The 16,437-nt window shown below is 39.2% G+C and overlaps 1 protein-coding gene across 1 annotated transcript in view; it reads left to right on the forward strand.

Moving 5' to 3' along the window:
- Nucleotides 1-16,437, forward strand: part of GRM8 (glutamate metabotropic receptor 8) — an 886,817-nt gene that overhangs the window by 31,977 nt on the left and 838,403 nt on the right.

The raw sequence follows: 16,437 nt of genomic DNA on the forward strand, positions 1-16,437 counted from the left end.
CAACCATCCTACCTGCTATTCCTGGATTGTATTGCATGCTTTCTGACCTTTGTGTCTTTGCTCATGTCGTCCCCCTATATCCCCTCATATCTATCTGTTAAAATCTTAGCCATCCTTCAAAGTCCAGTTCATTGACACTATTTCCAAGAATATTTTCTGGATACTACCCAGTAAAAATGATCTTTCTCTTCTCTCAACTCATATGGCATTTGGCACCTCTATTTTGTACTTATTGTAATCTAATTTGCATTATTATTATTATATACAAGACTAGAGAAATATTGTATATAAGACAATGTATAAGCTCCTCAAGATCTGGGATCTTATAATTTATTTTCACACATCCCACAGTGTTTTGCTTGTGGTAGGCATCCAATAAATATCCAGTGAATTAAACTGAATCCTTCTGTCTTCAGGAATAACCACAAATAATGATGAGTATTTATTTTTAAAGCCTTACAAATAAGCCTATATCTCAATTTCCCTCATGAATACATTTCATTATTTAACAACTTTAATTGTTAGAAATCCCTCATCTAACCTAAAAGCCTTGTGCTACAGCTGAAGCCTTATTTATCTTATTATTTCATCCATAGAAGTTGAAAATCATTCAATCAATGAGTAGTTTTGAAGTACCTACTATGTGCCAGATACTGAAGGCAGCTAGGTAGTACAGTGCATAGAATGCTGGTCCCAGAGTCAAGAAGACCTGGGTTCAAATCCAGCCCTCAGAAACTTTGCTGTGTAAGCCTATGTAAGTTACTTAACCTCTATTTCATCATCTGTAAGATGGGGACAATAATAGTACCTACCTCCCGGGATTATTGCAAGTATCAAATGAGATAATAATTTTAAAGCACCTAGCACAGGTCATGACCCATAGTAAGCATTATATAAATGTTAGCTATTATTATTATTAGATACTCTGCAAAGCCATGGGGATACTATTGCAAGGAATGAAACATTCCCTGTGAGAAAGCAGGTTACATTCTAATAAGGACTTTTCATGTGTTCCTGTAATAAAGGCCACCTTTAAAAGCTACCTAGACTTTCTTTTCTCAGGGTTGAAAAATGCCAGTTCCTTTTTCTAGGTAGAGGACAGGACTTGGAGCCAGAAAGGCCTGATTTCAAATTTGACCTTTCCTAGCTATGTGACTCTGGGCAAATAAGTTAATCTCCAACAGTCTCAGTTTCCTTACCTGTCAAATGGGGACAATAATAGAACGTAAGTCAAAGGGTTGTATTGAGGGTCAAATAAGCTAAAATATGTAAAGCATTTTGCAAACCTCAAAAGAGTATATAAATGTTAGCTATCATCATCATCATCATCATCATCATTTTCTGATGATTCCAATTTATAAACATTTTTATTGTGTGGCTTTCCTCGTGGTCATCTTCAAGTGGTTTTCAAGTTTTTGAAGTGTTGTTATATACAGGATGGATTAGGTTCACCCTGCTTAGGCTACAGAGGATGGGTGAAATAAGTGAAAGTCATCAAGAGGCGGCTTCCAACATGATGCAGGGAAACACTAATGATTAGAATTGTCTAGAAGAGGAATGAGTGAACTACTTTGGTGGTCATTGACACTGGAGTTCTTCAAGTGAAAACTGGATAAATTGAAGATGATTTTGAGGTGTTGTAGGCCTGGATGACTAGATGAATGGTGGTGACTTCGACAGAAATTAAGAAGTTTTAGGAGGGGCAGATATAGTAGGGGAGAAGATAATGAGCCCTATTTTGGATATGTTGAACTTGTGACAACTATAGGACATGCTCAGCAGGCAGCTGATGATGTAGGGCAGTTAGGTGGTACAGTGGATAGAGTTTTGGGCCTGGAGTCAGGAAGACCTGGATTCAAATCTGGACTCAGATATTTACCACATGTGTGACCCTAGGCAAGTTACTAACCCTGTTTGCCTAGTTTCCTCATCTAGAAAATGAGCTGGAGAAGGAAATGGCAAATTCCTCCAGGATCTTTGCCAAGCAAATCCCAAAAGAAGTCATGAAGAGTTGGACATGACTGAAAGTGACTAAACAATGATGATGTGGGACTATAGCTCCAGAAAGAGATGAGCATTGAATATAGAGATTTGGAACTTATCTGCATTGATATCACTCGGGAACATTGATATCAATATATCAAGAAGATATAGTCATGTGAGAGAGGAAAGAAGCATAGTAGAAAACAGTTGGGAGAAGCTCCAGGGAGTCCCAAATTCCATGTATCTAACTCATAAGAACTAGAGGTCATTCCTACTATAAACAAGAGCAGCAATAGAAGAATGGATTGAGGTGAGTGGAGAGAGGAAACAAAGAGCCCTTTATAGGAAGCTATTAAATTAGCTCAGGTGGGTAATAATGAGGATCTGCATTAGGATGGTGGGGTGGAAGTAGATCACAGGAGATGACTCTGAGAAACAGGGTGGTGGAATTGCTTGGATCTCAGGGTGAGGAAGGGGAAAAAGTCAAACATAGATCCAAGGTCATTTTTTGTTTGTTTTTTTCTCCACTACACTTCATTAATGTTTTTCAATCACATGCAAAAAAAATTGAAAATTTGTTTTTAAAAAAAATTTTGAGTTCCAAATTCTCTCCCTCCTTCCCCTTCCCTCTCCTTGAAAAAGAAAGCAATTTAATATGGATTATACATATGAAGTCATACAAAACATGTTTCCATATTAGCCATGTTGCAAAAGAGAACACAGACCAAAAAACCAAACCAAAAGAAACAAAACCCAAGAAAAATAAAGATAGTTTAAAAAGTATGCTTTAACCTGCATTCAGACTCCATCAATTCTTTCTCTGGAGGTGGATGGCATTTTTCATCATAAATTCTTCAGAATTGTCTTGGATCACTGTATTGCTGAGAATACCTAAGTCATTCACAATTCTTCGTCATATAATATTGCTGTTACTGTGCACAATTTTCTTCTGGCTCTGCTCACTTCACTTTGCATCAGTTCATATAGATCTTCCCAGGTTTTTCTGAAGCCATCTTGCTAGTCATTTCTTATAGCAGAATAGTAGTCTATCACAGTCATATACCACAACTTGTCCAGCCATTCTCCAAAGGTTGAGTATACCCTTAATATCTAATTCTTTGCCACGACTAAAAGAGCTGCTCTAAATATTTTTGTGTGTATAGGTCCTTTTCCTTTTTAAAAAGATCTCTTGGTGATATAGACCTGGTGCTGATATTGCTGGATTAAAGGGTATACCCAGTTTTGTAGCTCTTGGGCATAGTTCCAAATTACTTTCAAGAATGGTTGGATCAGTTCACAATTCCACCAACACTACATTAGTGTCCCAGTTTTTGGGACACTAATTTGATTGTGAGACACTAAGTGAGTTGATGACATGTAAATAGTGATGTCAGAAGGAAGTGCAAATTTAGGAGAAAAGTTCGGTTTGGGGCTTTTATACTCTCTCTTTTGTGGTAGATTAGGGAGGAATGTTGAGAAAACTTCCTTTCTCTGCTATGACTGTGTTGCCTTCCAAATCTTTGCTCTTTCCACCAAATCCCCCTTTACAATATGGAAGGTGAAAGTTCTAAGCCCCTCTCACACTGTAGGGTTAGGAAAAATGTCTGGGGTGTTGATGAAATGTAAGCTTCTTGAAGGTAGGAACTCTTTCATTTTTGTCTTTGTATCCCCAGCACCTAGCACCGTTTCTGGCACCTGGTAGTAATAAATACTTATTGATCGGTTAGTCAGTTGACTGGGGGTGGTCAGTCACCTTTGCTTTTTAATAAAGGAATTCTGTTGCTCACTCTTCCTGTCTAGTTGAAGCCCCAAGAAGTCAGCAGGCAGGAGGAAAGATACCTCTTTGCCTCTGGCCAAGCTCATTATTTGCTTGGGCCCTGTCAAGGCCAGATGCAGTGAGTTGGGAGGTTTTGGGTTTTTTTTTTTCCTTTGATATTGCATAGCAAGCTGACCTTTCCTTGGGAGAAGTCAGCCTGCTGCATAGTTAGCAGATACACAGTCTGCTGGGGTTTGTGCATCTCAGATGACAATTTTTGTCTGGGCAGAGCTTTTAGAGTGGAAGATGAGGGCTTAAAATTAAATTACTGAATTTGAGGGAGAGGGAAAGAGGGGAAGAGAGAAGAAGGGAGGAAGAGAAAAAGAGAGAGGGAGAGAAACAAAGACACACATACACACAGAAAGAGACCAAAGAGAAATGGAAAGGGACAGAGAAAGACGGAGAAGGAGGAAGAGAAAGAGAGAGACAGAGAGACACACAGAAGGAAAGAGACACAAAGAGAAACAGAAAGGGAGAGGGAAAAACAGAGAGGGAGAGATAGAGATACAGACAGAAACAGAGAAAGATACAAAGTGGGAGGTAGAGAGAGATAGAACAATGTGGTATCTCTTCTCTTTTTTCTTCTTCCCCCACACTCTCCAGAAAACATCTTTATTGTCATTTCTTTGTGATTTAGTTGAAGTTCTATGTATGATATTAAAAACAATAGCAGCAATTTTTATTTAGTATCTTCCATTAGGAACATTAACTAACTTTACCCCAGGAAAGATGAGTGGGAAATGTAGCTGCTGGCTTGATGGTGGTGTTTTTTAAAATTTTTTTTCATTGAAGTAAACAGTTCCCTGGTAGTTTCTCTTTCTTTCTTTTTTTCTGGTTTGTTGTGGGCTGCTGACCCTCCAGTGAGGTGGCTCCTAGGCTTGGCTGAGAAATTGTGGAGCTATTACTGGTCAGTTCTAATGAGTATGGATTTGAAGGGAAAGTTATTCTGTGTCAAGAGGGCACTTAGACCACAGGTCACAGGGAGCAGCTTTCCCTCTCTGAAGCCTTTTGTTATCACCACCTGCTTTGATTCTCATAATATAATCTAACTCTTGGGATAATGAGATGGAGACTTTAGGAGGTACTGACTTCAATCAGCTTTTTTACCTGCCAAACCATAAAAGCATAGTACAGAATTAAAGGATTCTTTTGTGCTTTGTTGAGTCAGAACAGAAGTCTACGTAATGACAGATAGAACTATTAGGAGGCATTAAAGAAAAAGAAGAAACATGGCTAAGAGTTCCACAGCAGAAGAGTTTATTCTTTTTGAACATTTAAGTTCAAATAATGGGCCTTCCTTTGTAGAAGAGGATACCACCACTGACCCACTGTCTGTAGGTCATGCTTTTCCAGGAGAGAGGATGGGTTTCTTGTGATTCAGTCACATTTTTTAACTTGCCTGCCCCCTTTCATCAACTTGGTAAGCGAGGTTGGGGATGCCATTTGTGGCCACAGGCCAGAGTCATGCTAACTGTTTCACGTTAGGCATCAAAACTGTGCTGTGGGCCTCTTTGCCACTGTACTCTAAGATCGTCCATGAGACAATAATCTTTAGAATTCATGAAACCTCCCAATTTATCTCTTTGTAGTTGTTCTGTGCATTTATAGACTTTATAGACCTCTAAGATCGTACTCATAATTGGAAAAAGGAATCTTCAGTCGTGAGTGGGCAGATTAGGGGAAAAATTGCAGTAATTAAAAGTGAACATCTCTTAATCAATACTAGGAATTTCAGAATATGTGCTAGAGCAAAGAAACAGAGCAGAAGCATGGTAGAGTAGAAATCGATCTAGCTCTGGAGATGGGAGGCCTGGGTTTGAATCCAGACTGTTTCTTAACTATTTGTAATGATCTGTGGAGGACATGTGTCAACGTGTAAGGTAACCACTTGGGTCCCTTTTGCTCTTATTTTGGATATACCACAGCACATGCAAAGGCCAACTACTACTATTAACTAGTGTTTACATAAATAATCATAATCATAATCATAATAATTAGCAAGTTTGGAAAAGGCTTTACAGATGTTAATTCATTTGATCCTGACAACTGTGTGAGGGAGGTGTTATTATTATCCCCATTTTACAGGTGAGGAAACTGAGACTGAGAGTGACTTGCCCAGCATCACAAAGCTAGTGTCTGAGGCAGGATTTGAATTCAATTTTTTGCTCCAAGACTATCCATTAAGCCACTCAGCTACTGGGAGTTAGCTCTACCATGACTTGTGACTGAAGTTCTTAAATGTTGGCACTTCCTAAGTCAGAGAGAGCTAGCTAGCCCTCTTTAAAACTGCTCTACTCTAGGGTAAGTAATCCTTCCTCCCTTCCTCCCTACATTTTCCTCTTTGAATAAAACAGGCTTGAGTACACTAGATAAGGATTCAGATAGGGTTGGTCAAAGGGCCTTTGGTGTTCAATGATTGCCTCAATGGAGTCACTTTCTGCTGATTCTGTTTATTGTAGACTTTTTTCCTCCTCCCCTTGTCCAGGCTTATCACATGATAAGCTTTGACCATGGGCAAGTTACTTAATCTTTGGAAACTAAGTTTTCCTCATCTGTAAAATAAAGGGATTGGACCAGATCAGGTGTTCTTAACCTGGGGTCCATAGACAACCTCTCTCCCCCAAAAGGTCTCTGGATAAATTTGAAGTAGCTCATAAACTTAGATGGGAAAACATTACAAATTTATTTCAAAACAATTAGTTTTCTTTGTTTTTTTAGAAATTCCTTTGTAATTTCATTTTATGCATTTAGCAACATTATTCTGAGAAGGGATCTACAGATTGCTAAAGGGTCTATGTGTGATACAAAAAAGGTGAAGAACCTCTGAATTAGATCACCTTTAAGTTCCCTTCTGATTTCTAAACCCTATGACTGCCTGCCTCACAGAATTGCTATGTGAAAATCCCCCTTATAAATCTTAAAGTGATACCTACATACGAGCTATTTTTATTAGTTGAATGGATCCCAAGTGATAATAATAGCTTACATTTATGTAATGTTTTACATACATTATCTCATTTCAGCCTTCTAACAGCCCTGTGAGGTAGGAAATGCTGGTATTATGATGCATTTTCCTTGCTCATTTTCGTCCTGTGATGTCTAGGTTTTTTGGCAGTTGATGCTTTAAATTCCTTTGAAAATCATGCAGATGAATAAGAAATCTAGACTATCAGCAACCATAGGAATTATTCCCATTCATTAATCAGAGAAAAAAAATGTCACTTCATCTATTCTTGCCAGGGCCAAGTAAACTGACTGCCACAATTCATTATATCCTACATCCTTTTCCCTTTCCTTTACCCCTTTTGCTTGATCCCTGCTTGGATGGGTTGCCAACTCTATGCCTTCCATGGAGATGGAGGAAAATCAAGCCTTACCATCTGCTCTGCCACGTCCTCTTAAGGTCCTCCTGACCTTACCTTGCCATCAGCCCTGATTCTGCATTCTACAGATGCCCGGCCACTTCCCTACTGGCATCTGACCTGCATGCTTAACCTAGGGACCTCTGGGCCTTGCTATCTGTCACTCTGCGTGATCTTTAGGACCTCCAGACCTTTCCATCAGGCCTGTAGCTGAACTTTCTTTTAGAACTTGTCTTTGCTATAGAGTGTGAGTTCCTTGAGAGCAGGGACTGTCTCGCATTTTCTGTTAGTGTCTGTCCCAGTGCCTAACACAGTGTTTGGTACATAGGAAACACCTAATATGTGATTTTTTCATTCATTCATTACCCATTTCAGAGACAATGAAGTGAAGGCTCAGATAGGTGACATTGCCCAGGTTATATTACCTGTAAGTAACAGAGTTAGGACTGAAACCCAGGTCTCTAAGAGCAGTGCTCTTTTCAGGTTCCCATGTTGCCTCTTGTGATTAAGATCATAGGGTCAGGAACTGTGAACTGATCCAACCATTTTGGAGAGCAATATGGAATTATTCCCAAAGAATTATAAAACTGTGCACCCTTTGACCCAACAATACCACTATTAGATCTGTTTTCCAAGGTAATTAGGGAAAAATAAAAAGAACTTGCATGTTCTAAAATATTTATAGCAACTCTCTTTGTGGTGGCAAAGAAATGGAAATTGAGGGGATGCCCATCAATTGGGGAATGGCTGAACAAGTTGTGGTATATGAATGTGATGGAATACTACTGTGCTATAACAAATGATGATCTGGATGATTTTGGAAAAACATGGGTAAACTTGCATGAAATAATGAAGAGTGAAATGAGCAGAACCAAAAGAATATTGTGAACAGTAACAGCAATATTGTTTTAAGAACAACTTTGAATGACTAAGTCATTTTGAGTATTATAAGTACTCAAATCAACTACAAAGGACCTATGAAGTAAGATGCCATCCACCTCCAGAGGAAGAATTGAGATATAGAAATATATATATGTATACATATATATATATGTATATATATGTATTATGGTTTTACATATATATGTATATATCCACATATTTGTATCTGATGATTGCCTTCTCTAGGGTGGGGTGGGGAAGGAGGGAGAAAGAATAGTGCACAACAGAGAATAAAGGAAAATTTAGAAGGAGTACAGAAAAGCAGGATAACTTTGAAAATGATGTGTAGTATTTATTACATAGTTTTTTTTTTAAAGTAAACAATGTGAAATGGAAATTTGTGGTTTTATATTGAATACTCTTTTTATGTTAAACTGTTCTCTATTTTTTGGCCTTTTTGTATTTAAGTTCAAATGAATAAAAATTTAAAAAAAAGATAACAGGTACCTAGGATCATAGATTTAGTGCTGGAAAGGACCTTAGTGGCCATTGAATTCTTCATTTGACATATGGGCAAACTGAGGTAGAGTCACATAGCTAGTTATGTCTGACATAGGATTTGAATCCAGGCCTTCCTCATACCTACCCACCAGAGAGTTTAGTATCTCAAAAAGCAGAAAAAAGGAGGTAGAATGGTTTGTGCATCATTTCACTTGGTGATACAGGCAGTAGAGTGGGCTTATTCACAGGAACCGTGCTTTTAGGCAAGTCCAATCTAGTCCAATCAGGAGAACCAAAGTTCTTTAGCTGCAGAGAGGTGAAAATCTTGCCAATGAATTCCAGTGGGCCATACCTGGGCTCTTATTTCTCATGCAAGGTACTGGGGCTATAAAGATAAAAATGGCCAAAACAAAAAACCAAACTTCCCTCAAGAACTACAAGTCCCATGGGAAAAGGAATTAAATAGTTTTCCATTTTTTCCATCCCTTTTTAAAATTTTATATTTTATAGTTTTATATAGTTTTTTTCAGACTCACATTACTGTCACTCCAGGTTCTGCTCTGAATATAGCTAAGTTTCAGGTGAGATTTACCCTCCACTTCTGTATTACCTGGCTGCACTTCAAGTCTCAGCTAAAATTTCACCTTCATGATGTCACTGGCCTTTTTCAGACACAAAAGGTGAACAACAATCTGGCTGCACTCTGTAGAATGTAAGCTCGTTGTAAGAAGGGATGGTTTTATTCTTTATGCTTTTATCTCCAGTGCACGGGACATAGTAAGCTCTTGTTCCCTCACGTGGTGACATTTTGACCCCAGGAGTTCAGGCCGTGGGGTTTACCTGGTATGTAGCTACCGTGGGCTCACCTCCAAGATTTTGGAAGCTATAAATAGTTGAACACTCTGAGTAGGGATTGGTGGAAGTGAGGCCCAGAGACAGTCCCAGGAGTAAGAGTTCCCTGGGGAGAAGTGGCTTTAGGAGGAGTAGCTCAGCAGGCTGGGTAAGACTTAAGGAGAGGGGAGGGTTGTGGAGAAGGGACAAAGGCTGGGCCTGGGCCATGAGCGGAAGGAGCACAGCTTTAGGCTTTCTGCTCAGTGCACATCCTTATCCCTCTGGTGGTGGTATACACCATCCAGTGAATTACAGAAGCACAGCTATTTAGCAGTTCACAGCAATAGTAAACAATGGCTTAGTGCAAGGAGAGAAATGGACCCTATCAGAAGGGATTTGGGAACTTGGGATTTAATTATTCTCATGCAAATTTGACCAGGAGCCTAATGTGTGTGCCTCTCTGACATTCACATCAGTTTCCCCCCCTTTCCCCCACCTGCCGTGTATTGATAGAAGCTGGCTGAAAGAGGACCGAAGTTCTTTAGCTACAGAGATGCGAAAACCTTGCCAGTGAATGCCAGTGGGCGGTGCCTTGGCTCTTATTTCGCAGTTAAAACATAGCACAATGTCCCAGAATGCTGGTTCAATACAAAAGCCACATTATCTGGCTCTGAATCAATTACCATGTCAACCTCACCCATCCCCTCAACCTGAGAGGCGGCTTGGTTGGAAGGTGGAGAGTCAGATCTCGGTTTCATGCCCAGGCCCTCCCCCTCACTTAGTGGCTGTATAATGTGGGCAAATCACTTCACTTGGGGAGAGTCTCTGAGCCTCAGTTTCCTTATAGAGGCAAGAAAGTCCAGAAGATCTGGTATCACTGTCACACACTTACTCGCTTTATTCTTTAGGCAAGCCATTTGTTTTGGGCAAGTTTCTGAGCTTCTGTTTCCTAATCTGCAAAACAGAAATAGTCAACAGGCATTTATTTATTTAGAAGTTATGTGCCAGGCACTGTGTTAAGGTGCTAGGGACACAATAAAAGGCAAAAATAAGATACCTGCCTTCAAGGAGTTCACATAATAATCTAATAAATAGTACCTGCCCTGTCTAACTCATAGGACTATTGTTAAGTTCAAATGAAACAAACACATGAAAATGCTTTGATTTTGCTGAATTTTTCTTCCTCTCTTTTAAAATTCTTTTTTCCCCCAACAAGAGATAGCTCCCTGGGTAGGGGAAGAGAGCAGGAGATATTCAGTAATGAAGATGAAAGGAAAATAAAAGTGTTTTGAAAACTGTAAAATGGTAGGTAATCGCTGGGTATTATTATAACAGTAGAATGTAAGCCCTTTGAGGCAGACTGTTCCTTTTTTTATCTTCATGTCCCCAGTTGGTGTTTGGATTATAGACTGAGGGCTAAAGAAGACCTTCGAGGCCAGGGCCATCTAGTTCAGTTCCCCCATTGTCAAGATGAGGAAACTAAAATTTAGAGATGTTAATGACTTGCCCAAGGTCACACAGATACTAAGTTTCAAGAGGCAGTGATGAGTCTTGATTCTCTGACCCCAGAGCCAGAACACCTTCCACTGTATATAACCCTTTGTACAGTGAGTGCCTTTACTACAATAAATGCTTGTTGAAATGAATTGAACAACAGTCTCTAAGCTAGGGCACCTCCCACCTCTAATTCTTCTCATGCTATGAAATATTAAGGTGAGGAGTAAGACCACAGAGGCTGGTTGACAATTGTTGTATGAAGAGAAGACATTTGGAATCTCTATCTAAACTCTGATATTTGAAAAACAAGACTACGTATTTATTTATAGGCGGGAACTCATTGACATGTTAGTTAATCCACCTTAAGCAGGAAAATAGGTAAACAGAATTTTCCTCATGTACAAGATATGACCCATTTATTCCTATAAATTCTACATGATTCAGTGGAATGGGGGTTGGATGTGAAGTCAAAAGATGAAAGTTCAAATCCTGGCTCTTCCACTGTGCTTGTGTAAACTAGGATGAGCTTTTTGCCTTCTCTTGGCCTCAGTTTTCCCATCTGTGAAATGAGGATGTTGGACTGGATAACTCTTTAGATTCCTCTAAATCTGTAATTGCACGATTTTGTAATTACCAAATTAAGTATGGAACTGCCATATCAACAATCCTAACAGGTGAATAGAGATTTCCAGCAAATTCTTCTGCCCAGATTTTGGAGGTCTTTGCATATTCTGGTTGGTAAGGGTTCTTGCAGTCTCCTCGATCTAAAGTTATACTTATAAAAGGGTCATTCTTTCCACTAATACATAAAACACAATTCTTTCTCCTTTTATTATCATACAAATCACTTCAAATCTGAGTTCCCCTAACTTTTCAGTTTTCCCAAATTTTGAACCAGATGGCATTTCACTGGCCCTTTCTTCTCAACTCCACAAATACACCCACCCACACCCACACACACTCTGTTCTCACCACAACTCACTTTGGGGTTGCTAAAGTTACTAATTTGTACCCCCATTATCTACAAAATTAAAGGGAGTTTCTTGATATTGAATGGAAATATTTGAATGAGATCACTGACTTGTGCTGATCTAATTTGGATGGACAGTGGTGATGGGGATGGAATCTGGTAGAAAGAGGTCGGGGTCAGGAAAATGGGTCCTGGGTTCTAGGCCTAGCTCAGTCACAAGACAAATCATCTAGCTTCACTCCTCTGTTGGTGTCCTTTCTGGATATAATTAAGCTATGGACTCGTGGCATGTGAGAGCAGGAATGGCCTTCAGAGGCCTTCTAGTCCAACCTTCACATTTAACGAATGAGGAAACTGATGCCCACAGAGGGGAAGTAATGGTGATCTCATTTCATCTCCACTATTGCTTTGTGAGGTTTGTGAGCCATATGGACCAAAAAACCTTTTCCTTTTGAAGTGGGCAGCCTATTGGTGTTGTCCCTACTTTGTGATTAGCTAGACTGGCCCTTGGAAAACAGATTCGGCCTGTTAACTAGGGCTATACTTAGAGCCTTTCCAGCATGGTAGAATGTAGCACAGCTTTTATTTATACTGGCTGGTAGATCCTAGAGTCATCTCTTTAGCAAGATGAGACAATGACGTAGGACTTTGTGGTTAGATTCGACTTGGAAAGGTGAACTGATTGACTCATGGTTATGAAACTAGACACGTGTCAGAGACAGAATTTTTACCCATATCTCTCCTGGCTCCAAGTCTAGTGCTTTTTCCATTATGCCATGACATGAACTGCAAGGGTCCCTAAAGATAATCTAAGGGTCCCTAAAGGTAATCTAGTCCAACTCCCTATCACTTCTGTAATATCACTGATAGACATAACCTCTGCTTAAATGCTTCTAATGAGGCCACTTGATCACATGGCATATACTTCTACTTTTTTGTATGTTTGAATGGGTAGGAAATTTTTCTGTATGTTGAGACAAAATATGCCCAGGTGAACCTACCTGCAGAGGTGCATGAAAGACTAAAAAACATCTTACATATAAAAACATTGTGTGTCTATGTGGTGGGGGTGGAGGAGGGGAAGAGTAAAAAGCACCAAACAAGTAGAGGTGATTATTATTAATGAAATCTTCAGTAATATTAATCCTAATGGGTGTATCTGGTTTAACTCTGAGTGTCATACATTCTACTTGCTTCTTCCCTTTTTCTACCTAGCAACCAACCAAGTCTGTCATCTCCTAGGTCTATCAGTTCTAGAAATGGAGCTGAGTAAGTACACTAAAAGTGAGAAATATGAAGAATATAAAGAGATATGTAAAAACCCCAAATGTAACCTGATTCCTAAAGCCCATTGGCAGGGCACTCTCTCCCCACTGGTGGAGATTATTGCCTGGTTCCTATGTGACGGGCAGGGTGGAGAGCAGAGAGAAGAGATTCAGTCTCTTGATCTCTTTGGATGCTCTTTAAATTTATTTAGTTTCTCGCAGTGCTGCAGTTGCTTTGGGCTTTTCTGGCTTCCAGCTTCAAGAAAGAAGATGGACAATGCCAATTCACTTCAGGTTGCTGAAGGAAGATAAGCTTCTGGGAAAAAGCAGACACGAGAGGAGCTGGCAATCTCCTTCATGTACCTACCCCTAGCTCTGGGGAATTTTCCTTTGGGTGAAATCTGGCACTCTCCCTTGGTTGAGCTGAGTTACTTCACTCACAACGCAAGAGCTCCTTTACTCTATTATTTGGCATATATTCTCCTATGTATACTTTCCCTCATTTCTGTTTCGCTACTGACTTGGATATGTGGATTTCTTTGCTATTCATTATATATGTGTTCATTGTGGTATTGGTATTTGGTGGGAAAGGAGTTGTCTTTACTATAGAGCTTGGGATTCTTCCCCCCCCTGCCCCACAACTGTCATTAAGAAACAGTGGTTAGAAGCTTAGCTTGAACCTGAGACTAACAATATTTAAGGGAACAGACAGAAGTCTACCCTGTATCCTCTTTCTAAGGAAAGCAGAATGGAGTTGCTTTTGGCCCCAACCTCCTGTTTTCTTTCCTAGCAGGAATTAAAATATCCCTTGGAGAAGGATGGGGAAGAGGCAAGAGATGTCTAATCTGCCCTCCCTTTAAGCCAGGCTGTGATACTCCCCGGCTACCCTCTGCTACACGTACATGAAGTAATAAAAAGTGAGTTCAGTAGAATAGGGACAACATGCATTTTGACTATACTCATGAAGAAACTACAAAAATAACCAAACAGAGGCAAATTTGGAAGGAAACAGATCGACACATGTTCTGATATTGTTAAAATTTACATATTTAAAATTTTTCTAATAAAAATATAAATAGCATGGATTTTAGGGATTTTATTTGGATTCTTACTCCATGTTTTCTTTGATTATTTGTCTATTTCTATTTATTGAGAGTATTCTTAATGTAAACTATAACCCAGAACAGGCACTTTGGACTGACAAAGACTCAAGTTTCATCTTGAAGAATTTTCAATAGTTTGTATTTTCTGTGGCTTACCCCAAACCCGACTGTCAATCTGGGAATCATGGAATTTAGATAATTTCCAGGGTATTCAGTTTTTTTACCTGCTGGCAATCAAGTCTACCAATAAATGTTTTGAACATAAAAGCCTATGTATTACAAAGTAAATTGGGACTTGAGTCTATATTCAGGAGTAAGGAATAAAACTCACAAGACTGATAGGGAAGTCTTATTGTGTGGGTAAGGCAGGTGAACTTTGGTGAGGATAAAGTCTAAGTCCTAACATCAGCTCTAGATTGGACTTTCTATGCCTCCGTTATAGCCAGATTGTTACTCTCTGCCACTTCATGTGTTTTCAACATTGGCCCCAACAGCTGATGCCTCTGCTGCATTCTTGCTGAATGCCATGTTTCCCAGACACCCCTCCTGTCTCTGTTTGCTTGTTGTCCTTGTTCCCAGATGTCTCTGCTCTCCTCTAATCAGTGCTAATGCTCTGGTCCTAAGAAAGTGAGTCCTTGAACTCCTTGAATCATTGTCTGTACCTTAGAACCTGGACTCAATGGGAAAATTAATTCTTCTCCACTATTACTATGTCTTAGACCTATGATATTATGGGAAAATGAATCCTTCCTCCGTTGGACATATTTTCTACAATAAATTTATTATATACATATGTGTAAATCTATAAAAGTATGCAAGTACATTTATTTTGCCAAATGTGTATGTACAGGTAGATGTAGACATAGTATGTATATAAAATATAATATACATGTATGTGTGTATGTCTATATATATATATATATATATATATATATATATGTAAAATGAATATCCCAAAGATTTTTCTTGAGAGTTGGAATAAGAATAATGTCTCTCTAAGTCTATCCAGAAGTTCACAGGTCTTTGAGTGGGTTCTGTTACTACTGTCCTTGGTAAGCATGCAGGTTGCTTTTTTGCTTTTTAGGAGGTTTAAGAGAAAATAATAATAACAGCTCACACTTCACAGAATCTCAGAGTGGGAATGACTCTCACATGACTCCTAGTTCAATCACAACTTAAACTACAAAGAAACATCCATTACCAGTGGTCAGATAACCTGTGCTTGAGGACTTCCAGAATGGAGAGAACCCACTACCTCTTGAAGTTATTCATTCCATTCCCCCCCTCTCCCCTCCTTAATTTACATTTACTAGAAATCTGCCTCTATAAAATTTCCATTCAGTGTTGCTAATGCTATTCTTTAGGACAAGTCAGGACAAATCTAATCTCTATTCCGTATGAAATATCCTAAGATATTAAAAGATAACTTTTACGTCTTCCCCAAACCCTCCCTCCTCTGGGCCCAAATCCCTAATTCTTTGAACTGATGTCCACTCATGAAGCGGCCTCCAATCACCTCACTATGTTTCCTAATCACATTGCAATATGTTAAAATCCTTCCCAAAACAAGGTTTCCATACTTGAACACAGCATTCCAAATACATTCTGACCAGGGAGAAGTACATTTGGTCTATCGCTTCTTTTATAGAACCCTATGCTTCTAGTCAATCAATCAACAATCATTTAGTAATACCTATGTGCCACACACTGGGCTAAGTATTGGGATACAAAAAAAAAGGTAAAAGATGGTCCTTGCTTTCAAAGATCTTACAGTTTAATGAGGGGGACAACATGCAAACAACCATATCTAATCAAGATACATGTAGGATAAGCTGGAGATATTTAAAAAAGGGAAGGCACTAACATTATTGGGGAATCAGGAAAGACTTTTTTCAGAAGGCAGGATTTTAGTTGAGACATGAAGAAAACAAGAGAAGTTCAGAGGCAAAGAAGAGGAGGGGGAGAGTTCCAGGCATGTGGGGCAGCAAATAAAAATGTCCAGAGTAAGAAGAAGGAGTGGTTAATATAAGCAACAGCAAGGAAGTCAGTGTCACTGCATCACAGAGTACATTGTTAGGAAGGATGTAGGGAGTAAAAAGATTGGAAAGGTGGGAAGGGACCAGGTTATGGGGAAGTGTCTTAAAAGTCAATCAGGATTTTATGTTTCATTCTGGAAAAATAGAGAGCCATTGGAATTGATTGAATAAAGTGGAATGATATGAACAAA

The sequence above is a fragment of the Phascolarctos cinereus genome, unplaced genomic scaffold (genome assembly GCF_003287225.1).
Source record: "Phascolarctos cinereus isolate Bilbo 61053 unplaced genomic scaffold, phaCin_HiC Scaffold_1;HRSCAF=81, whole genome shotgun sequence".
Classification (NCBI taxonomy): Eukaryota; Metazoa; Chordata; class Mammalia; order Diprotodontia; family Phascolarctidae; genus Phascolarctos; species Phascolarctos cinereus.